The sequence below is a fragment of the Podarcis pityusensis genome (genome assembly GCF_964106645.2).
Source record: "Podarcis pityusensis genome assembly, chromosome: 15".
NCBI classification, from domain to species: Eukaryota; Metazoa; Chordata; class Lepidosauria; order Squamata; family Lacertidae; genus Podarcis; species Podarcis pityusensis.
In genome coordinates, this window is record NC_138040.1 from 23,490,943 (window position 1) to 23,514,115 (window position 23,173).

A 23,173-nucleotide genomic window follows, 5' to 3' on the forward strand; every position below is an offset into this window, starting at 1 on the left:
GGTCATCTGGGGGGCACCAGGTTGGCAAAGCATGGTATAGAGGGGAGGGACTTCTTCGCGGTGGTGCCTGCCTTATGGAATCTCCTCTCCTCCTGGAAAGAAGGCAGGCATCAACTCCAAGGAGTTCCCAGCACCTGCTCAAGGGCTGGTCTGTTCACCCAAGGTGTTTGCCAGCTCCGTTTGCAGGCTGCATTATAGCGGCCACAAAAATTTAGAGTGGTTTTAATATTCTCTGCATGTGAATTTTCAATTGTACTGAGTTGCATGCCATGAACCGCTCTGCTATCAATAGCCAGAGTCGTGTGCGAAAGCCGAGCTGGGAAAAGGCTGGAAGCTGGAGACACAGAGACATGCTTAATCTGTGCTGGAACCAAAGCTGTGACTAATGGAGAAGCAAGAACAGTTGGGGTGCTAATGCTGTGAGCCCCTCTATCTTTTGTTCAGATTGTATATGTGTGCAAATAAAACCATATATTCTTAACACACGGCAGTATCCGCTGACCTTCATCCCAAGGAAACAAAACCTGGATAAGCACCTGGTACCCCTGGATTCTCTCACCACTCAGAGATCGGGGTGTAAGAACACGGGTGTGGCGATCACACGGGGTCCCTGGATGTTTCACCGTCTATTGATCCCTGTGCCACCTGTTTATTTCTGGCTGCCACCACCCAGGCCCTACCTGGGACAATACTGAGTCCAGTCAGGGTTAAATTGGAACATAAACTTCTGTTTATTTATTGCAGTTTAACAAGTGTGTGGTTTCATAAAAGGTATCAGTCAATTACAATCATGGGCTGCCTGACCTATAACTTCTGCTACCTGCTCTCACTCACTAAACCACCTCTCAGATATTTACTTGTCTTCCTAGCTCCTAACTGTTCCTGACTCAGCTTATTTCGCTACACTAACTCAACCTACCCAAAGACTCTATCCCAATTCACTCCCACTCCAACCAACCACCCAACTCCCAACGAACTCCTCCCTTCGCCTCTCCCAGAGCTGGTTTTATAGTCCCACTGACTCCACCCCCCCCCCCCGGGTTCTGACTGGGTAAACTGTTTAACTATTTCACCTCCAGCACTCTCATATGTTAACGTCACAATGGGTTTTTGCCCCGGGATCATTTTCGGGCTCGCTATGATCCACCCATCCTTAGACCCAATTTAAAGGTAAAGGTAAAGGGACCGCTGACCATTAGGTCCAGTTGTGACCGACTCTGGGGTTGCGGCGCTCATCTCACTTTATTGGATGAGGGAGCCGGCTTACAGCTTCCGGGTCATGTGGCCAACATGACTAAGCCGCTTCTGGCAAACCAGAGCAGCACACGGAAACGCCGTTTACCTTCCCTCCAGAGCGGTACCTATTTATCTACTTGCACTTTGACGTGCTTTCGAACTGCTAGGTGGGCAGGAGCAGAGACCGAGCAACGGGAGCTCACCCCATCACGGGGATTCAAACCGCTGACCTTCTGATCGGCAAGTCCTAGGCTCTGTGGTTTAACCCACAGCGCCACCCGCGTCCCTAGACACAACGTACTTTTCAGCAAACACCGCTCATGTCTCCAGCTAGCCCTTCTATTGCCAAGTCAGAGCAGAGGCAGGCTTCCTTGTATTGTTTTAGGCATCTTTCCCCACTTGCCTTGCACTTTTCAAACAGAAGCCACGCACAGCCAGGCTTTCTCCCGATGACAGCGCTCAAAAGTCTCTCCCAAGGGCCTCGCAGTCTGCCCTCAGTCACTTGAGGAAATTCACAACTAAATTTGCCAGTGTGCATTACTTTGCACATTTATAACACTTAAAGCTCCGTGCGCCTGGTTGCCACAAAATCTCCCAGTATGCTTAAATCCATCTGGTACATTGCATCTCTTTCTCTCTTTGCTACAGCGCTTAAAGGAACAAAGGAAGAATGCATTTTTTATTAGGGAATTTGGACTGAGCCAACAAGCTTCAGTCTCCGGGCAAGATAGTTTCTCCTCATTCCAAAAACACACACACATCCATGTTATGTACCAAACACATTATTAAAAAAATAATTACCCATCATCTACATTTTTTCCAGTGGAACAGAAGGGTCTCTGTGGTATTACAATCAATCACAGTGTTTCTTCATTGCCAGGTGCCGGTGGAGAGTGCATTACAACACAGAGGTATAACTCACAACAAATCGGAGAATTGTAGGGTTGGATAGGACCCAGGGGGGCAGCGAGACCAACCCCTGCAATGCAGGAACTGCAGCTAAAGAATTCCTGACAGATGGCTATCCAACCTCTGTTTAAAGACCTCCTCCGTCTTCTGAGGTTGTCCAAACCCACCAAATTCACACTTTCCCAAACCAGCTCAGTTGGTTAGAGCGTGGTGTTGATAACACCAAGGTTGCAGCTGCATTGCAGAGGGTTGGACTAGATGATGCTCAGGGTCCCTTCCAATTCTATGATTCTATGACTCTAATATGTGAAGTTCTCGCTTCTCTGAATTTTGCAATGCAGTTCTCCAGCTAAGTACAGTGGTACCTCTAGTTATGAACTTAATTCATTCCGGAAGTCTGTTCTTAACCTGAAGTACCACTTTAGCTAATGGGGCCTCCCACTGCTGCTGCGCTGCCACCACGTGATTTCTGTTCTCATCCTGGGGCAAAGTTTTTAACCCGATCAGAAGGTCGGCGGTTCAAATCCCCGCGATGGGGTGAGCTCCTGTTGCCTGGTCCCTGCTCCTGCCAACCTAGCAGTTCAAAAGCAGGTCAAAATGCAAGTAGATAACTAGGTACCACTCCGGCAGGAAGGTCAACGGCGATTCCGTGCACTGCTCTGGTTTGCCAGAAGCGGCTTAGTCATGCTGGCCACATGACCCAGAAGCTGTACGCTGGCTCCTTCGGCCAATAAAGCGAGATGAGCGCCGCAACCCCAGAGTCGGCCACAACTGGACCTAATGGTCAGGGCCCTTTACCTTTACTACTTTCGGGTAAGCGGAGTCTGTAACCTGAAGTGTTTGTAACCCGAGGTGTTTGTAGCCTGAGGTACCACTGTAACATGTACATATATGAGGGTAAAATGTCAATAAAATGCATAAATTTATTAAAATAGCTTGCAAAATGCATATTAGGGGAAATGGCTTTGCAACCCCCCCCCCAAAAAAAACCCCAATGTGTATATTGGGGAAATTCCACCCTAAAATGCTGATAATTTTTCATTACTTAAAAAAAAAATGACACACATTCACTTGCGGACATATAGAGAACAAAAAATGAGAAACTGTTTAAATAATTTTTATTAACAGGCCAATCAAATCAACTCAAATCAAATCACATAAATTCCGAATTACAAAGCCGAATTTTAAATTTTGTTGAGGGGACCCATATTTCAAGATCCGAAGGGGGATTCTGATCATCTTCTTGCTACTGCGTTAATGTCCAAATCAGTCCAAACAAAGTTCATAATTCTATCTTGCTGTTTCCACATCATATCTTGTTCATATATTTTCTCTTTTTTCTTTATGATCTCTTCTGATAGTCTCCTTAAGCTGATAAACACCATTAATAATCCTGTGTGAATTTTTCCGTTCTTCCAATCCTTAAATCGAGATGGTTGCCATATATCATCGCCTTCATAGATAACATCGCTCTTTCCATCTTTAATTACAGAACTGTCGTTCTTAAGTCCCTCTGAGGAGTTTCACCCACAATATAAAAACAGCTCTATTTCTCTATTTCTCCTCCCAGACTTAAGTCCTCCAACAGAACTTCCCAATATGGCGACGGCATTTTTAACTGCGTCATTCCAAAGCCCTTATACATTCCACGCTCTTCTCAAAACATGCTTTAGTTCGAAAGTTTATCTCCACACAGCCTTAAATCCACAGCTTAAGTCCTTAAAACGACATTTCTGACTTGTGAGGGGGGGGGGGGATTCTTGTTTAATCACATAAAGGAAAGAAAGGAAAGTTTTTTTTCCCCTCCCCCATCAGTCCCTTTGCCATACCGAGTTTTGGCGTATCTTCTCATGATTTATACTTGTTCCTCTGACTCGTCTTGTTTTATCAGAGATCTCTTCTGTTAGCAGTCTTTACTCCCCCTCCTTCCTTGAAATATGTGCATTCGCTTCATCCAAATTGTTTCTTTTGAAGTTCTTGCAGCTAGTGGCGCGGATCAGAGACGGCATCCAGGAGCGCCAAAATCCCACAGGAGGGCATTGTGCCTAGTGCCCCCATCCCCACAAATTTGGGGGTGGTATAGGGCACAGCAGGCAAGGGCAGTCCCCCCCCCCACAATCCTGGGGGGGTAGGGAGGCTATTTACTCCCATCACAGCCTCCAAATTACCTCGTGTGGGTCGGAGAGATGTTATTGTCAGCCATCTTCTGATGCGCCCCTAGTGGCCCCTCCCAAAAAATGAGAAACTGATTACCCATTACCATCTAAAGGGAGAGGACCCCGTAAGACCAGAGTCTGAAATTACCTAATTGTACTACAGGATCTAAGCCAGCAATAATACACCGGACTGTTCCAACATTTCACAGCTGAGAACAGGGACATGCTTGAAACACCCCAATTTTCATACCACGGATCATTGCCCAGCACACACCCCATTACACATTGCTGAAGAGTCTTCTCCACCTCCAGTAAGCTGCATCCATTTACTCTCGCAATTGCCTGTCTTCCGCTGATTTAGAAGCTAGGATAGTGTTTGCTCGTCAGGGTAAAGATATAAGAGGAAAACAGACTTGTCCTACAATCTGTTATCAACTGATCAAAATATACCCTGGCAGGCTACAGTTTGTGAAACAGCAAGCTGCGCACTGTTTGAATTTTGGTGTCTGTGCGCGCACACGCTTACACGCACATGCGCCAGAATATATGGCATCCACAAAAGGCAACATTAAGGACAATTCCAACTATGAAAATAACCTCTTCCCTTATAAAACAGGAAGCTCACATCATGGCAAAGAGCTGTCTCTGCAGAATCACTGAATCAGAAGGGATCTTGGAGGTCATCCAATCCACCTCTTTGCTCGGTGCACAATCTGCAGTGGAGGATGCAGCCACACAGCATCCCTGACAGACAGCCATCCAGTGTTGTTTACTGCCTGCCAAGCAGAGCCCACCACTTCCCAAGGCAGTCTGTTCCCCTGTCAAACAGCTCTTACTCTCAGAATTTAATAATTTAATTGGCGTATTTAATTTTTAATTTTTTTTTTTTAAAAAATCACATTTATTGTGTGTTTTTATTTGTATGTGTTTTAATTTATACTCTGAGCTGCCTTGGGCCCTGCACTAGGAGAAATTTGGGGTATACATATACATTAAACAAATAAGTATTAGAGTCCTACACAAAGTCACTCGCAGATCACCAGGAACCCCTCTTTCGGCACCTAATTAAAATTAACCTTTCCATTTGAGGCAACATGACTAATAAAGCTGCGAGCATTAACCATCTCCCTGGCACCATTGATCCACTGACGCATTAATCAGACTTCCAAAATGCAGATTTTTAATCAAACTTTAATTGGAGCCATCTCCTACCAAAGAGTGTTCAGCACCAGCCCGATGGTCATAAACCATCCACATAAGTCTCTCGATTTGGGTAATGCATTTTACAGAGACATTCCAGATAATACATGATTCATGCTGGTTGTTGAGGTGAGGGAAAGGGGTGGGGAGCCCAGAGTCCTCCTCATTAAATGCCTTCAGCATAGCACCCTAGACTGAAATGGTGCATCAGTTAATCAATTGCTTATAAACAAGATCGTACATTGACTTTACTGCCTCGCCATGTGCATCGGATCTCTCAAGATGCTTTTTTCGCAAATGGGTAGCGGCAGGCACGCGCTGCTCTAACCACGGCTGCAATGCCACTAATGGGTCACCGTGGCTTTAGGAGCGTGTTTTCTGCACAGACTGGCTTGCCTGTGTCAACTCCAGAAGCTCTCATGCAGCTACAAGCCCAGCCAACCAAATGCAGGATCCAGATCATGCTGCAATTCACCCAGCATTTGAGGCTCACTGTCAAAATGAAGAAGGTGTTTAGCACTGATGTGAGGTCTAAAGTTGGCATGGAGTCTGCCCACCCCATCCCATCCAGTGACACTCCAGCTGTTTTAGGACTACAATTCCCATCATTCCTGACCATTGGTCCTGTTAGCTTGGGTTGATGGGAGCTGTAGTCCCAAATCAGCTGGAGGGCCAAGTTTGGCCATCACTGAGCTACGTCATGAGTGATGTTCATGGGATACTCACAGGATGCTCATACAAGCCTCCTTGGAGCTGTTAGGCAACTTAGGTTGACACAAATCGAGTCCATGGGGAAAACATCCTGATGATGCTTTCCTGAACTGGGGGGGGGGGGGGAGTGTCTAATTTGAGGAGAAAGGAACAGAGAGGTTTTTGTCTCTCTTAGTCCAAGCCTTGTATGCAGCAGGGAGACATTCAACCTAGCACACAGAAGAAAACTCCCTCCAGACTACACAACCAATCAGAGCACATTGTGATGGCCTGGGAGTCTGATTCAGAGGCTGAACCAGAGGAATCCCAGCCTGCACAGGAGTCTCCGCCTCCAGGGCCGGCTGAGCCGGGGCAGGGCCTTGAATCTGAAGCGCCTGCACCTGTGCCGGATCCTCAGGAGCAGGCACCAGGTGAATCCACTCTGGCTCCGGAGGTGATTGAGGACCCATTGCCTACAGGTGCGCCTCTGCCAGCCCTGTCAGGGGAAGGTGAGCCTCCCCCTGGGTCCAGTAACCCTCCAGCCTCTCCTGAGCTGCAGAGGCTCAGGGCAGAGAGGTGGAGGGAACTGGATTCTCTCAGGAGGAGTGCTTGCCTTAAGGCCAGGAGAGGTGGGTCACCTGTGGGCCGGGACCGCCCCTGGCCTAAGAGAAGATAAAGGCCAGACAGCCCGGTCCCAGGTTGCGGGAGCAACGTCGTTGGAAACCTGTTTCTGCCAGCACCCAGACCTGTTCTTCTGGAGTTCCTGACCACGCCCAGCTTCCTGCTTTGGACCCCGCTTCGCCCTTGGTGGACAGTCTCCAGGCCCTCGACCCAGGACCGGACTCTGACAACGCCTCTCAGTAACCCCCCCCCCCCCGGGTCCAGCACACACATGTTGCCTCAGTTAAGATCATTCCACTCTGCCAGGTTGCTAAGCAACATCTCCACCCACTCACCCTCTTGCCTAGTTAACTTTAACCCTTCCAGAATTAACCCTTGTGTTACATTCCGAATGACCCCAGCTGCTGCACATCCAACAGGAGCATCATAAAAGCTCGTAGTCCCTATACTCTGCAACCGCCATGAGTTGCTTTGGGCTGACAGACTTAGCTGGCCTGTCCCCCAGCAGTTCTTGCAACTGTTTTAGCCCAGCATTTCTGCTCTGCATGCAGCCTATCTCACTTTTTTCCAGACCACTAAATCTAGAGCTACCAACTGCTCAGTAGGCACCAAAGAAAAGCCCTCCTAAAAAAAAGAGAAGCTCTTATTAATGCCATAAATTGCTCCTTCAATCCATGCCCAGCGTACCATAGAGCAAGTTAATATCAGGGCAGTTAAAAGAGGGTCATTATAAGCAAGCAGATTTTGCAACTCCTCTAATAATCTCGTAAGGCGCCAGCTTCCTTAGGCATGGTCCAGAGCCCCTTGCTGAACTCCCACAATTAGGATAATATTTTCATTAGGCAGGATTTATAACCAAATAAATTGGACTCCATGGTCTCGTCTGCCGCACGGGAACACCCTTGCAAGAGAACCTGTAAGTCTTCCTTTTGCATTAAGAATCCGCTTTGGTGAACTGGAAATCACAGTATGAACAGTCCAGAGAACCAAACCGCAAGAAATGGCTTAACTGGGTCAAACAAAGCTGCAAGTGCAAGGCCAGGATCTAGCCCATAGCGACTCAGCCAGTTTCAGCATCTCGTTCAATAGCCACCCATATTATTTAAACTCTATTATTAACTGCTAGCCTGGTGGCGCTTTCCCCTAAATTTTAAACCGTCCGTCCTCCCTTATTGATTTCCACTCCCATTAAATTATCCTCTTTGCTTAAGCCTTTAGCACTAATTCCAAACATGTATTTACTCCTTTCCAGGACTTGGGCGCCTCCATCACTTTGCACTGACTCTGCTTCCATGCTTTCAAGCCCTTCCTTCATCCCTTACGTTTCATCAACATGAGGAAACACCCTTCCAGGTCACTTACGTCACGATAGACAATAAGCTGTCTGTTCTCCCCTTCCTCCAGTGGTCTCACCAGTCCAAAACTCAAAGAACAGATAAGCTCTTTGTTTCAGAACAGGAGTGAGGAATCTGTGGTCCTCCAAATGTCGCAGTACTCCAACTCCCATCAGCCCCAGCAAGCAGAGCTAAGAGTCATGGATGATGGGAATTGTAGCCCAAAACATCCGGCACATCCCTCAACTGTCCCAGGAAAACTGGGACATCCCATTTTCTTGCGCAACAGCATGGTGGCTATTTGGGACATTGCAATCTCACCCCCCAAAAAAAACACTTTTGGGGGGACCATGATCTCATGCAGGTCAGATGACTTGCCTGGGAGTGCAATCTGCAACTTAAGTGGAACGCAAACTGGAACATGTGCAGAGGAGGGTGACCAAGATGATCAAGGGTCTGGAAACCAAGCCTGATGAGGAACGGTTGAAGGAGCTAGGTATGTTTAGCTTGGAAAAGAGGAGACTGAAAGGAGATATAATAGCCATCTTTAAATATTACAAGGGCTGTCACATGGAAGGTGGAGCAGGAGCAAGCTTGTTTTCTCCTGCTCTGGAGGGTAGGACCTGAACCAATGGCTTCAAGATACAAGAAAGGAGATTCTGACTGAACATCAGGAAGAACTTTCTGACAGTAAGAACAGTTCAGTAGTGGACCGGTCTCCCTCTGGAGGTGGTGGACTCTTCATCCTTGGAGGTTTTTAAGCAGCTGTTGGATGGTCATCTGTCAGGGGTACTTTAGCTGAGATTCCTGCATTGGACTAGATGATCCTTGGAAACTTTTCCAACTCTACAATTATATGATTCTATGACAACGCCTATTGGGTTTTGGCTTGGGCATGCTGGAGATTCTTATCTAGAGGGCCACAGTTTTGCCACCTCTGTTTCGGAGCCTACCCCCGGGGACAGGGAACTATTCTGCCCATGCCCCCATCACAGACCAACTTGGACAGGTGGTGGGTGAGGGGAAAAGGGGACACAGCACTATGAAGAGGCTTTCCCATCTTCCCTGGAAAGCACCAGGCTGGCTCACAGAGCCCACCTAAAAGTCTTGCCACTTCACAAGCCAGCAGACCAACACTTTCTACCATGGCCTTCACACCATGCCTGCAAGCTGGGGCAATAGAATTTCCTCCCAGCCACAAATACTGTTTATGGGTGATACAGAAGAGGGAGAACTTGAGGCATAAATCCCATTTGCTCATCCAGCAGCATCTCTCTCTTGTTCCTCCCTCCGCACAAGAAGCCCGTGAATCACGTCAATCAGATTCCAGCCTGCGGCTTGTTATTTTAGGAGGGGCTTTCAATCTTCTTTAAAACTTGCCTCTGATCTCTCCAAACAGGGAGTGAAGGACTGGGAAGAGAGTTGTGGACCAAGGGTCAACATGGCATTTCAGAGGCAGGTTGGAGGGAAGAAAGAAACAGGATTTTATTAATGACGTATGGAGTTGTTGAGATCTAATTTGTAGGGAAGGGCTGCAGTTCAATGGTAGAGTATCTGCCTTGCATGCAGAAGGCCCCCGGCTTAAGCAAATGTGCTGGAACTCAGCACCTCCAGTTCGGACTGGGAGAGACCCCTGTCTGAAAACTTGAAGAGAGTGCTGCCAATCAGTGTAGACAATACTGCACTACATGGACCATTGTCCTGGTTCTGTATAAGACAGCTTCCTATGTGGGCCACGTTTTATTGCGGCAAGGCTTATCTGTGCCAGTTAGCAGCTGCATGAGAGAGGCACAAGTCCAACAGGTGATGCTTTGCTTTTCCAGCCAAAAAAGTCTGCACCAGTTGAATTGCCACTAGTGACATGGTTGCCGAAGGCCCAGTTTGGTGAGTTTTCTCCAGGTTTCTTTAAGAACAGACCAAACTTTGGTCTGCTGGATCAGACCAAGAAAGGCCATCTTTTCTGCAAACTGCCCTGAGATTTTTCAATAGCCACTGACAGGCCAAGAAAAAGCAAGAGACCTCCTTTCTTTTATCCTTCAAGAGTTCAAGGAACTTATAGCAAGTGAACATGAACAGAAACCTTGGGAATTCCTCTTGGCAGCTGCGAGTTTGGGGCTGGGGGGTGAAGAGATGGGTTGGAAACAGAGCCGTAGCTAGGTGATCTTGCGCCCCTGGCAGAACCATCCAGATTGCGCCCCCTAGTCATGGGTAAATTAGTTCTTCTTTCTGCCTCTCCTCCAACCCCCACCCCCACCCATTCAATTCACCCTCTATTTAAAACCATTTTTTATGAGGCAATAATACTTGGCCCAGTATACCTGAAGGAGTGTCTCCACCCCCCATCATTCTGTCTGGACACTGAGATCCAGCGCTGAGGGCCTTCTGGCGGTTCCCTCACTGCGAGAAGCCAAGTTACAGGGAACCAGGCAGAGGGCCTTCTTGGTAGTGGCGCCCACCCTGTGGAACACCCTCCCATCAGATGCCAAAGAGATAAACAACTACCTGATGTTTAGAAGACATCTGAAGGCAGCCCTGTTTAGGGAAGTTTTTAATGGCTGATGTTTTAATGTATTTTTTAATCTTTGTTGGAAGCCTCCCAGAGTGGCTGGGGAAACCCAGCCAGATGGGCAGGATATAAATAAATTATTATTATCATTATTGTTATTATTAGACATTTTAAAGCTGATTTTGCAGGGGGGGGCATCACCTGCGCCCCTGGTGGGGGCCCACCTCACCACCCCTAGCTATGGCCCTGATTGGAAATCCAAATTTAGCAGGATAAAATCGCTTCAACCAAAGAGATTGAATTGGGAGGTGGGCAAATTGTGGTCCCACATATGTCCTTGAACAGCAGCTCCCATCATCCCTGAGTCAGACTATCCATTGCTCTGTTAACAGCAGAGGTAGCGCCAACAACTATATTTCACCTTTGTAAAGTTACAGCCCTCTACCTTGCCTCCCCACCCCCAGCCTAAATAATTTCTATTAATTTTAACTGGTCTACTCTTGCGTATGGCAAGCACTGGATGCAACCCAGGTGACCCAGGGAGGGAAGTGACAAGGTTCCGTTTTGTTTTTAAACACAGGTTTTAAAAATGCTCCAAGTTTATTCACTCAGAAGAGGAACTTGCGGACACCTCCCTGCCCTTTTCTGTCATTCCGTTCCCTTGCCAAAAAATATTTTATCAGTTGCACAAGAGCCATAAAATCATGGAAGCAGAAGGAAAGAGCTAATTAAATATATGCAAATATGCTTAATTCATTTCATTTTTTTTAAAAAAAGCAAAACTATCCACTTTTAGCCAAGTTTCTTACATTGCAAGAAATTGTGGGAGTCTTGTCTCCCGAGTACTTTCCTGGCCAACTGAAAGCCCTTACTTTTCCACCAAGACACGGTGCTTTTCAGATGCTGTTGGGCTCCAACTCCCATCAGCCCCAGCCAGCAGGGCCAATGCTGAGGGATGAAGGGAGCTGTGGTCCAACAGCATATAACGGGGGGCCCCATATTGTCTACCCTGCCATCCTGGACAGGTTTGCCAAGGATCTATTTGGGTCCAAAGGCTGTGCCCGCCCAGTGGAATGCTCTCCCATCAGATGTCAATGACATAAACAACTGACTTTTAGAAGACATCTGAAGGCAGCCCTGTACTGGAAATATTTTAATGTTTGACATCTTAAAGGTAAAGGTAAAGGGACCCCTGACCATTAGGTCCAGTTGTGACTGACTCTGGGGTTGCGGTGCTCATCTCGCTTTATTGGTCAAGGCAGCCGGCGTACAACTTCCGGGTCATGTGGCCAGCATGACTAAGCCGCTTCTGGCAAACCAGAGCAGCGCACGGAAACGCCGTTTACCTTCCCGCCAGAGTGGTACCTATTTATCTATTTGCACTTTGACGTGCTTTCAAACTGCTAGGTTGGCAGGAGCAGGGACCAAGCAACGGGCTCTCACCCCGTCGCGGGGATTCAAACCGCCAACCTTCTGATCAGCAAGTCCTAGACTCTGTGGTTTAACCCACAGCGCCACCTGCATCCCTGTTTGACATCTTACTGTGTTTTAATTTGTTGGAAGCTGCCTAGAGTGGCTGGTGTAACCCAGTCATATGGGTGACATTATTATTATTATTATTAATCCAGCTAGGGTCCGGGTGACATTGGGATTCTTCTCAGCCTTCAAGATGGCACAATTGTTAACATTCAATCTAAATTCATTTGTTTTGAGAGCAAGGCTGAAATGCAAAGGGATGAGTAATAGGGAAAACAGGACCAGAACAGACATATTTATTCTAGATTATGTCATCTGGGGCGGACTGGAATTTTGATCTGGACGGGGGAAACTTTGGTGCCATTATACTCATATCACTAAGCAAATATAGACCTTTTCCAAGGATGAGTCATCCCCAAAAGGCTAATGCATTACTAGGCAGCATCAACAGAACTATAGAGGCCAGAACTTAGAATTTTTGAATTACAGAATTATAGACTTGGAAGGGACCCTGAGGGACGATGAGAACACGAGGAGCAAGGGTACCAGTTTATTCTGCTTTAGTCAGTCCTCACCTGGAGTTCTGTGGAGGGGCCGTACCTCAAGATACCTGCTTTGTATGCAGAAAACCCCTGGTTCAATCCCCGGCATCTCCAGGTAGGGCTAGGGCAGACCCTGCCTAAAACCCTGAAGAGCTGCTGCCAGGCAGAGCAGGAAATATTGAGCTGGATGGATCAACAGTTTGAGTCAGTATAAGCTAGTTCTGCATTCTGTCCTGGGTAAAGAAGTAAAGAGACCCCTGACCATTAGGTCCAGTCGCGGACGACTCTGGGGTTGCAGCGCTCATCTCACTTTATTGGCCGAGGGAGCTGGCGTACAGCTTCTGGGACATGTGGCCAGCATGACTAAGCCGCTTCTGGTGAACCAGAGCAGCGCACGGAAACGCCCTTTACCTTCCTGCCGGAGCGGTACCTATTTATCTACTTGCACTTTGACGTGCTTTCGAACTGCTAGGTTGGCAGGAGCAGGGACCGAGCAACGGGAGCTCACCCCGTCACAGGGATTCGAACCGCCGACCTTCTGATCGGCAAGTCCTAGGCTCTGTGCTTTAACCCACAGCGCCACCTGTGTCCCTGTTCTGGGTACTTGGGGACAAATTAGAATATATTCAGAGAAGAGCAACAAAGAAGAGTTTGGAGAAGAGTTCGGATTTGGCATCCCGCTTTATCACTGCCCTAAGGAGTCTCAAGGCAGCTAACAATCTCCTTTCCCTTCCTCCCCCACAACAAACGCTCTGTGAGGTGAGTGGGGCTGAGAGACTTCAGAGAAGTGTGACTAGGACACCCAGTAGCTGCATGTGGAGGAGCGGAGAAGTGAACCCGGTTCACCAGATTACGAGTCTACCGCTCTTAACCACTACACCACACTGGCTCTCAAAGGTTGTGAGATGCCTAGAGATCTATAACGAAAGGCTGAAAGAGCTGAGTATGTTTAGTCTGGACACTAGATGGTTAAGAGGCAATATGAGAGCCATCTTCACCTTTCTGATGGACTGTCACGCAGATGATGGAGCAAAAGTCTCCTCTGTTGCACCAGACCTGAACTGACAAGTTCAAATTACAGGAAAGGAGATTCTGACTGAGGGTCAGGAAGCCAGTGTGGTGTAGTGGTTAGAGTGTCTGACCAAGACACTCTAACAGGGACTGCCCGTTCTGCCCAGACACTGAGATCCAGCCCCAAGGGCCTTCTGGCTGTTCCCTCACTGCGAGAAGCCAAGTTACAGGGAACCAGGCAGAGGGCCTTTTCGGTAGTGGCGCCTGCACTGTGAAACCCCCTCCCATCAGATGTCAAGCAACCATCCTACTTTTAAAAGACATCTGAAGGCAGCCCTGTTTAGGGAAGTTTTTCATATTTAATGCTGTATTGTTTTAAATATTTGATTAGGAGCCTCCCAGAGTGGCTGAGGAAACTCAGCCAGATGGATGGGGTATTATTATTATTATTATTATTAAGACCTGGGAGACCAGGGTTCAAATCCCACCTCAGCCATGAAATGCACTGGGTGACCTTGGGCCAGTCACTGCCTGTCACAGCTGAACCTACCTCCCAGAGTTGTTGTGGGGGTTAAATGGGGAAGGGTAAGCCTTTGACGTCACCTTGAGCTGAAGGAAAAGGTGGGATATCTAAGTGGTGAATAAACAAAGAAGAAATGGAAGAGATTCCTAATGGCGCAAGTGGAGCAGATGCCACACCAGACTCCCTAACAAGTTACCTATCGGGGATGGCAAAGGGTTGGACCAGATGACCTTTGGTGTGCCCTTTCACCTCTGTGATCCCACGATAGCTATCTATTTACCACAACCCTCCGAGGCTGGCCAGTGCACTGCTGTTACTAGCAGTGTGAAAAGTGGGTGGCAAGAGCAAGAGATTTTGGCACACAATTGGTCCTCCTAGTGGTACAGCAATAAAACAGGATAGCACATTTGCAGTGTCTCGTATGGTTTCAAAATGGATGGGGACCCGTGTGTTGACATTCCTGCATTGGAGGGGGTTGGTCTAGATGACCCTCAGGGTCCCTTCCAACTCTACAATTCAGTAAGTCTATGAATTAGGTCTGAACAGAGGGCACCCAGCTCAGCTACCTGAAACCCTGGAGAGCTGCTGCCAGTCAGTGTAGACAATACTGAGTTAGATGGGAGAATGGCCTGCCTCAGTATAAAGCAGTTTTCCATATCTTCTCCTTCTTTTGGCTTTTATGTTAATCATATGATCAATGCATACTGTGTTGCAGTCAAACACAAGGTAATAATAATAATAATAATAATACTTAAATACAACACATAATGTATATGAGTAATATTTGTAACATAATTTGTTCCTCTACTCTTAAATACCTTGACTTTAACTCCCCTTCCACTCTTTCCCTGGTTTCCCATCTGATTTCTTTTCAAACTGTGTTTTCTTACTCGACTAAATTGTTTTCATTACCATACCTTATCCCACTTTGTCACTCTACTGCTGAGCATTTTTTCAGTCTATTACACTTATTTTCTTGTTGGAATATTTTTTCCATATATGTAATCTATGCATAATGTCCAGCCTTCTTTTAAATTTTTATTATCTTTATTTCTTAATCTATTTGTCATGCTGTCAAGTTCTATATATTCTAATATTTTAAAGTGTCGTTCTTCTCTTGATGGTACTCCATCTGTTCTCTTTTGGGCTAGTAGAGTTGGGGCTGCTGCAGTCACATACATCCATAATGTAGTGTGAATATGGGGGATTTCTGTTGTTATTATTCCCAGAAGGAAAGCTTCTGGGTTTTTAGGAAACGTCCTTTTAAACATTTTCTAAAGTCCATTATAAACCATCTCCCAGAATGCTTTTATTATTCTGCAAGGCCACCATGAATCTGCCAATTGCTTCTTTATATTACCAACAAAGGGCACTTTTAGATCTAAACATTTTAGCTGGTTTATTTGGAGTCAAGTGGTAAACGCCGTTTCCGTGCGCTGCTCTGGTTCGCCAGAAGCAGCTTAGTCATGCTGGCCACATGACCCGGAAGCTGTACGCCGGCTCCCTCGGCCAATAAAGCGAGATGAGCGCCGCAACCCCAGAGTCGGTCATGACTGGACCTAATGGTCAGGGGTCCCTTTAACTTTACCGCCTGTGGAACATTTTTTAAAAAGTTCTCTTTTAACGTGTAACTAGCAGTGAATTTTAAATTTGTTTTACACAAATGCTCCCACCGGTTTAAATCAATATTATGACCCACATCTTGTGCCCATTTGATCATAGATGATTTTACAAATTCTTTTTTCATTTCCTAATCCTATACATTTTAGATAAAATTTTAGCTCTGGATCATAGTATTTCTTTTTCAAATTGTGATGGTTTTTCTGCAAATCCCAATTTCTTATCTAGCTTCAATTTTGAATTGATTTGATGATATTTTAACCAATCTGATACATATTCTTTAATCTCTTCAATTTTTCTGATTTTTGGCTCTCCTTCTGAAAAGTCTAACAATTCATTATAGGTACCCCCAGTTATCACTCATATTATTATTTTTTCCTTGCTTCAATTTCTATTGGGGATAACCACCTGGGTGTTTTGTTTTCTAATAAATGTTTGTATTTTTTCCATATCTTAATTAAGTTTTTTCTAATGACATGGTTGGCGAAGCTTTTACATATTCCTGCTTTGCCATACCAAATACAGGTGTTCCAGGCATGTTTGACATCATGACCCTGCAAATCTAGCAACTGTGTATTTTCTAGCAATATCCAGTCTTTTATCCAACACAGGCACGCAGCTTCAAAATACAATTCCAAATCTGGGAGTGCAAAACATCCTCTGTCTTTCGTATCAATGAGAACCTTCTGTTTTATCCTAGATTTCTTCCCTCTCCAGATAACTTAGATAGATCTTTTCACCAGTCTTTTAGACATCATGTGTCATTAAGTATTAGGATTGTTTAGGCAGTTTCCCATAGCTTAAGGGAAGGGTTGTAGTTTATAGGAAGAACATCAGCTTTGCATGCAGAAGGTCTCCATTCAATCCCCAGCATCTTGAGAGAGCTGAGAGAGACTGCTGCCAGACAGTGTTAACCCTACAGAGTTAGATGGACCAACGGTCTGCCTTTGTCTTAGACAGCCTCCTGTGGTTCTCCACCCCACCCATTTCTCTTCTACACAATCTATTTTTACTACCATGCACATGGCAACACAGAACACCTCTTCTGAGCATCTTTTGATCCCAGGTGCCACTCGCCAGGGCTTCACCCCGGAAAGTTGCATTCAGATGCCGGTCTCAGACCATCATTTCGCAGCTGAGAGAGGCAGCGGGCAAACGCCTGCCATCTCCTGCCAACAGCTGGGAGGCAGCTCCAGGTTTCCGGCTGGCAACTGAACTACCTTCTCCGCAGGAACTGAAGAAAAGAGTGGGAATCAAACAAAGGCTCAGCTGTGTAACGTGTGCATAGGAGATTAACTTTCCCAAGGGTTGCAACCTTGAAGGACAAATCCTGCTGCCCAGTTTGAGAAAACAATAAAGCCGATGGATGAGGAGGAAGTACAAAGTATTTGCAGCAAAGAATCAACTGGGGAACAGGTTTCTGTTTGCACAGAGGCTCTCAATTCAAATCTCAGCTCTCTACTTGGCCTTAGGGACGCCTCCCAGGACCGTTGTGGCGATTTATTTATAGGTGCGTGAAAGCACTTTGAACACCTGAAACTCTCTATACAAATTGTTCATGGGGGACTAGACCTTTACTGTTCACAATGGCTAATGGAGCCTCTGCATTCAGGAGCTGTCTACCTGTGAGCTAGTTCCAGATGTTGTGCATACAAAGCAGAGGATGGAATGGTCCTCCCCTTCCTGGCCTGAATGTGGAGTTCTTCCCAGGGGCATGTGATTGGCCATGGGCAGGGACAGGTTGATGGGCAAGGCATACCGGAGGTGGGTCGTCGATCCGGGCAGAGGACCAGCCTGTTGTCCCCTCCTTGTCACTCAGGCAAAGATTGACCATGCAGTGCCCAGTCAATGTGGTAAGGGATGCTCAAAAATTCCAGGTAGGAGACTGAAGCCCCTGAGCAAAGAAACTAGTGCTGAAATCAAACAGGGGGAGATTTAGGGGAAAAGGACCAATTCAGCTGCACTGGGTGTGGAGTCTCAGGGGCGCTGCCTGGGGTGGCACAACTATGATTTAGAATGGAACATGAGAGGTGGATTGGGGCCAGAGAAATGTGAGAACCCTAAGATCCAGCGCTGGTTCAACCCCCAAAGAGGGATAGAAGTCTTCTCAGAACCCACTGGGCACTTCAAGCCCCTTCTGAAACAAAAACAATTAAAAGGTCTTTTCTCTCTCTTGCATCCCGCCCCTCCAGGTGATCCTCACTAGGCAACTGGGCCAGTTACTCTTCCCCAGCCTAGCCTACCTCACAGGGTTGTTGTGAGGCTAAAATGGGAAGGGAGTAGAGAACCATACCTTGAGCTTTTTGGAGAAAAAACAATATATAGATAAAGGTAAAGGGACCCTTGACCATTAGGTCCAGTTGTGACCGACTCTGGGGTTGTGGCGCTCATCTCGCTTTATTGGCCGAGGGAGCCGGTGTACTGCTTCTGGGTCATGTGGCCAGCATGACTAAGCCGCTTCTGGCGAACCAGAGCAGCGCACGGAAACCTTCATTTACCTTCCCGCCAGAGTGGTACCTATTTATCTACTTGCACTTTGAGGTGCTTTCGAACTGCTAGGTTGGCAGGAGCAGGGACCAAGCAATGGGAGCTCACCCCATTGTGGGGATTCGAACCGCCGACCTTCTGATCAGCAAGCCCTAGGCTCTGTGGTTTAACCCACAGAGCCACCTGCATCCCTGATATATAGATAGATAGGTAACATTATTTGGGATTATCCCAGTGAAACTGGACCCCAGTTTTGGGCATTAGTTCTACCATCATCAGCTCAGCCCTGGAAAGCCACCAGGGATGTTTCTGTTCTGATTGTACCAACAGGCTCTGATAACATATCACATATACACAGAACAGGGCATTCATTGATTAAAAAAAACACAACTATTTACACCCAGTTGATTCCCAGCTTAATTCTGTTTCCTAGTCTATGCAAAATCATGTTCCCAGGTGATTTGCAAGTGTCTAGCATCACTAGTCATTTCTATACACAAGTCAGGCAGGACTTCGGGGTGAGGGGGAGACATGCTCCAAAATTACTAGTTTGGGAAGCACTTACTCCTTTGAGCAGCAGCTAGTAACAAAAGGAGAGAGTTGTGATTCAGATTTTGTGCTCCTTCCTCCCCAACAATGTTCGGCATCTGATGTGCTTGACTGTGTTAGGCTGCAAGCCAATAAGAAGCTGTGTAACTCATCCATCTAGGCTGCTGCCCTTACTAAGCCTCCCAGCAATGCAATAACTTGGGTTTCATACTCATGCCTAATTCTTTCTGAATGAAAAGGACACATTGGACCATCTGAGAGTACTAAAACAACTGCCCATGCACTCTTCTGAGTTTTGATTGCACCTTGCCACCACAACTGTCCCATCCAGACTGAATGTTGCCTTTCTGCCCATCCTAGTTACATATTGCAAGACAACTTTGTGAAAAGAAATGCATACTTTGAAGCAATAACCTCACTATTTGAGCTACCCAGGGAGCCACTATTCTCTTTGACCCTGGCAAACAAGGCCCCGGTTTCTTTCCAGTCAAGACAGAAGACCCAAGCTTAGCATCTTGAGGAACTAACAGATGCAGTGACAACGGCGGCATTTGCAAACGGTAAACAGAAAAATGCAACATGATTCAAATGATGAATGGGCTACGCATCTGCGCAGACAACACTATGGTTCAGTGAGAAAAAATGCCCCCGTCTCCCATTCAGCCAGCCTCTCCTCCGAAGCCTGAATGAGGACAAGGTGACATTTCTCCCCCCCCCCCCCAATAGAAGGCCTGCTCTTGAAAGCATCTTTGCAGGAGCAGGAAATGGCTCCCAGGGATCTGGGAGATCTCATCAACTCCCCCACCTCCGCCCCCAAGAACAAAATGCTTAGAAGTCATTTAAGGCATGTTTTGAGAAATTGAACATAACTTATCTAAGCAATCCATCCATCCCTCCTCCCTTAAGCTGCCCATCCATCTTCCAGGCTGACATCTCCTTCTCCACCCACCTGCCACCACTGTGCTCCATCCTGTTCCTTCAAGGTATCCATCACTCGTTCCCCCCAAAAAAACACCTCCCCACTGCCCCCCTTCCACCCTCTTGCACCAGCCATCGCTCCCAAACACCTACCCCTCCCAAGCATTGATACCCACTGCATCGTCTCAACACCCCCTTCCCTTCCTTCCTTCCTTCCTTCCTTCCTTCTTCTCTCCCTCCCCACATTTTACTTTCCACGCCAGGCAACTACTTTCCCCTTTCAGCACTTTCTCCCCCTCTAGGAAGTAACAACAATCCACGGTGCCTATTCCATTTCCCCTTACAAACAGGTGTATTATCTCACTTTCTCTCTCACGCACACAAAGAACGATCTTAGTCATTTTATACACTCCAGAGACCCACCCTTGGCGTTCCTCAGCTGCCTCTTCGCCTCCCCAGCCTTTCAAAACAGAGGATCACAGCAACCTCCACGCATACGGTCTCTGGAGTTCTCTCCCCCCCCCCCCGCCGCCGCCTCCGCCAGCCACCACGCTACACAACCATTTTGTGGATACACACACAAGTGTGATGTTGAGTTCCTCGCTCCCTGCCGATGAGGAGATTTAATCACCAGCAGCACGGAAGCTCTTCTGGGGACCTGAGCCCCCAGAAGCATGGAGGCAGAGTTTGATGGGAATCAGAAAAGGGGTGTCACAATGCGGGGGGAGAGAGAGGAATGGGGGGAAATCATCTTCGCTCCCCAAAAAGGAGACTGGGACCCAATATAGCCAAGTGGGCATTCTGGCCAAGGAGGAAGGGCAAGGACCAATGAAAAGGGGGAGAGGGAAGGAATTGGAGTCGCCCACTGAAACCGACCAGAGGCATAGAAGGAGAGCACGGCCCCTTATTCCTGGGGGGCACGGGAGCCCAAGACGGTGAAGGGCACCCCGAGATGGGTCGGGAGGAACTAAGTTTAGGAAACTGAGGACCAACTGCCATCCTTATCTGGGCGCATGGGGCGGGGAGGAGAGGAGCGGCGGTAGAGTCCTGGATTGCAGAGGGCGCCCCGGAAAAGATGGGGCTACCCCCCCCAAGCCCGGGTCCCTAGGAGTCCTGGAAGATGAGAGCTCGTCGGCGCCTTCCAGGCTTCCCCTAAGAAAGGACGGCACGGTTTAGACCTCTCAGAGGGAAAAGGGGTCCTGTGGCATCCTTCCTTAAGGGGGAGGGGGGAAGCATCCCGGATTGGGGAGAGGGAGTCTCTCTCTTGAATAGATAGGACCCAGGAGTCCGAGGATAAGAGGGCTCGGGGAGCGAAAGGAGCCAAGCCACCCCCCACCCCAACCCAACCACCCTCTTGTTACCCCTGGAGGTGCTAGATGGAAGCGCAGCAGGCTCTGCCCGGTTGGCTCCGCTTGCGGCGGGTCCAGAGAGAAGCGATTGCCGCGGCTCTCTCTCTGGCCAGGGGGGAAGCCGAGCTCGGCGGGCGCCGGGCTGCAGCTGAACCGGAGGCGGGGCGCTTCTAGCAGCAGCAGTGCAGGCTTCTCCTACCTGAGTGGCTCTCCCGGGCTGGGATCTGCAGGCTGGCCGGCTCAGGTTTTGCTTCCCCCGACACACGCACTCGCTGCAGCCGGGGAGATGAGGCGGCTTGTTGCAGCTGCTGGGGCTCGCAGAAGCGACGCGCTGCGATCCGGCGGCGGCGGCGAAACCGCGTCCAAGGAGCACCGGGAGAGAACGCGCCTAAGGGCGCCCCCGGGTGGCGAGCGGAGGAAGCGCAAGGTGCCAGAAAAATCCCGGGTGCGGGGTGTTCGAACGTGGCGGGGAGAGAGAGAGCGGTTAGGGTGCAAGTGTTTATGTGTATGGTTAGAAATATGGTGCCAGATTTCTAAAATAAAATTAGGCACCCAAAGCAAAACAGCACGTTCGAATTATGACATCGTGTGTTCGGTTGCCAGACGAAATGCGTAATGATGTCAAACTGAGATCAGTAAAAGGGGGGCGAATAATAACAGGATGGAAGCAGGGCAAACCAGTGGAAGCTTGCATGGTGGGGCATATGGGGCACCGCCCCACCCCACCCCAGTCTGCTGTTAGCCGACTCCCACCTGCCAGCCTTTTCACTTCCAGCCAGTCCTGGGGGTGGCCCGGGTTGCCAGTTCCTCCTCCTCCTAACTCCCTGGTTGTGTGCATGTCACCGGCTTAAAACTCAGCGAGGTTGTGTGTTTTTCTCAACTTGGATGGAGGGTGGCATAGGCAGGGGAAATGCCCATCGAAATGCAGTAGTTTATCTTTTTAAAAACCGCTAGGACAGAGACAGGATACATACGGATTGTGGCACACACCGGATCCCAAACCAGCGGTGGGAGCGCACTGGGCGCAGAGGAAAGCAGAGTTTACACACAGCTGCGGTCTTGCGCCTTGTAGAGCTCAGCAAGGAGGCGAGTGGCTGCAAAGCAAGAACTAGTTGCCTCTGCCTGCCATTGGCTCTGTCTCTTGCCTGTCACTAGATCTGGTTCCACCTACTGTTGGGCGCTCTGCCTTCCGCCCCAGAGGCCTCAGTGGACACCAGCCACCGCTGCTGCAAACATCTTTAGAAAGATCAGCACAACCTTAATCACAATAACTTCTGGAGCACAGGGCCCAGTAATATTATTGGGGTGTAATGCAGAGAGATAAGAGGATCTTTCTGCAGAGAGATACCAATTGGGGGGAGATATATGGGGAACAAGAGGGTGTTCGCAGTGAGAGATAGGGGGCAAACCCTTAATATTGGGGGCGATGGGCTGGGGTGGATAAAGAGATTTGCGGAATCGAAATAATGTGTGTGTGTTTTATTAGACATGTCATGGGACTATTACTGGGGTGAAACAAGTCAGCTGCCAATAAGGTTGCTAGCAGAAGATGGGAAATATTTTTTGGGGAGGCGTAGGCACCCAATGCAGGATGAAGCCCACACCTTTGTTGAGTGTCCCTGGCTTCTGGGATTTGTCTTGCAGCCTCACACAGAACGAGGGAGATAAAAGGAGAGAGGAGCATCCTTCTAAGCTTCTGGCTGTTGTGATAAGCAGAGGAGCCGGAGCGGCGAGGAAATGTGGCAACCGTGATGGGAGGAAAGGGGGCAGAGTGGAAGCAGTAATGGACAGAAGAGGAGCAAAGCGGAGGCGTTGAGATTCGAGAGTGTTGGTGTCTTTGCCTTAAAACGCTACACGGTAAAAGAGAGGGATTAATCCCAAGGCCTCTTCCCAGAAATGTTATGGGGATGCAGCAGAGGGAGGGACGTGGGAAACGATATAGTAAGAGGTGCCTGCGTTCCTATAGGGCTGCCACGCTTTTTAAAGGATTTCTGTGTCTTTACGGGGGAACATGACATGCGGAGCAAAAATGCAGCCAGTGTAGCT

At 48.0% G+C, this 23,173-nt stretch overlaps 1 protein-coding gene across 4 annotated transcripts in view; it reads right to left on the minus strand.

Annotated features, from left to right (window-relative positions):
• The window catches only part of GRIK4 (glutamate ionotropic receptor kainate type subunit 4), a 469,347-nt gene extending 447,866 nt beyond the window's left edge, over window positions 1-21,481 (minus strand). For 3 of the 4 annotated variants that reach the window (XM_080983424.1, XM_080983422.1, XM_080983425.1), the window contains exon 1: window positions 21,327-21,481. The gene's annotated coding sequence lies outside the window, so the exon portion shown is untranslated. Of the gene's footprint in view, window positions 1-20,201; window positions 20,284-21,326 lie in introns of those variants that run through there. The other variant, XM_080983423.1, reaches the window with a different exon arrangement.
• Between the last annotated feature and the right edge of the window lie 1,692 nt (window positions 21,482-23,173).